This window comes from Teleopsis dalmanni, chromosome 1, assembly GCF_002237135.1.
Source record: "Teleopsis dalmanni isolate 2A chromosome 1, ASM223713v2, whole genome shotgun sequence".
NCBI lineage: Eukaryota > Metazoa > Arthropoda > Insecta > Diptera > Diopsidae > Teleopsis > Teleopsis dalmanni.
This window is the reverse complement of record NC_051846.1, coordinates 1,702,150-1,703,982: the sequence shown is the minus strand read 5'-3', so window position 1 is coordinate 1,703,982 and position 1,833 is coordinate 1,702,150. Positions and strand designations below refer to the sequence as shown.

General features: G+C 25.8%; 1 long non-coding RNA gene across 1 annotated transcript; it reads right to left on the bottom strand.

The window, feature by feature from the left end:
• Nucleotides 1-247: 247 nt before the first annotated feature.
• On the bottom strand, nt 248-902 carry LOC119667386. Its single transcript, XR_005251416.1, has 3 exons — nt 707-902; nt 507-646; nt 248-360 (listed from the first exon to the last, which is right to left on the bottom strand). It is a non-coding gene; the product is annotated as an uncharacterized LOC119667386 (long non-coding RNA).
• Between the last annotated feature and the right edge of the window lie 931 nt (nt 903-1,833).

The following is a 1,833-nucleotide window of genomic DNA, read 5'->3' as shown; positions in this document are numbered from 1 at the left end:
GACTTTATTCCAATATTCTACAGATGCTATTGATTTGATCCACATTAAAATATATAAAGTATGAAAATAAAATATATAATATGAAGGAGAATACTTCTCAGAAAGGTGATTCATTATTCTACAGTAATATATTATATATGGAATAGTGTGAATTTACTATAACAAAATAATTTATAAAGTAAAATGCTTCTTATTTGTAATCGTTCTATTTATTTGTGAAATAATAATTTAAAATAATTTAGACCAAATTGTAATATTTTTTGTACCATAATCATTAATATTAGATTAATAGCCTTTTCAAAGGCAGCTGGACATATTTAACAGGAAACTCATTACTTAACCATGTCGATCCATTAAAACCTACAAAGAAAGCTTATGAGAAATGTTTATGTACATATTAAATTCAATTACAATATAGAATTATTACAAGCCATAATACAATTTATTATCCTAATACATTCAATATTATTACGCAATATTCAATATTATTATAAATTATTATATACCTCTTCTTCCTGCTAAAAAAATGTTTGCATAGATCGCATAGGTAACATCCTATTCTGATAGAACCCGATGAGCGTTACATCAATACATTGCGTATGATTTTGGAAGGATGAAAACAAAAGTCCCAAATTTTTTAAAATAGCTATAAATTCAAATCGTTTGTTTTATTTATAGTTTACAAATACTTACAATTTACACTCACTCGTGTTCGGATCTTTATTGCAAAACCATAAATCAGATAGTTTTTTAATTTATTTCAACATTCAATTTTCAGCCTTTAAGGTCCTTCAAAGCCAGACTTCGTCATGTATGCATGTCTTAGTGGGTTACAGACATTTACTCGTTCTCTTCACATGTTACCCGTCATTTTTAAACCGGGCTTCAGTATATATAAGTGTCATTCCTAAGTATTTGATATGATATTAATAATTGTACATTACTAGCAAAATAAACAAAACGGCAATATACATATATATATTTACTATATTTACACTATAAATATAGTATTTGTACTATAAATATAGTACAGTATAATATGATCGGAGTACGTTCAGCTATAGAACAATAAATTTAACTTCAGCTGGTAAATTATCGAATTAACAGTTTTGGATCTATAGATTAATAATGTGTAATAATATTTTTATATAACGTGTACCTAATGATTTCAAGATCAATTTTAAATTGTTGAAGAAATATTTTATCAATTTTAAATAATATCTTTAAACCATACATTTGTGTACAAACCTACACATAGTCGGCAGTTGTGTCTTAACAAGTATAAGTAATATATATTGAGAACATAAAACGGGAAATTCAAAATGAAAACCAAACTTATCGACACTCTTTCCTTTTCTTCTATATTTTTATTTACTTTGGCTTAAATGCCCTCATCAAAATGGCAGATTTAATCCAACAGTAATTCATTCATGTATGTTAAATATCTCATATGAATGTAGGGTATGAAATAATAAACCGTATGCTTCAGAAATCTATGTAGTTTATATAAAATTTGCTTAAATATAAAATGTGTAAAAAATTCACGGATAAATACGAAACACTTATGATCAAAACCTCATATTTGCTGCATTACCTCTACGGATTTACGTTTAATAGCGTCTATCGTTATTTCCATATATGTACACACCTAAATTCAAAAATATATTGTAAAACGTTTTTTAATAAAAACTATTACCTTATTGAATCTAATGGACTACTTACAGATTTAAATATCTGTATGACACTTAATCGGCATATATCATATATATAATGCTCAGTATGTAATTTTACTTTAAGTAAATTAATTGTGTAACATTAAGTTACACACTATCT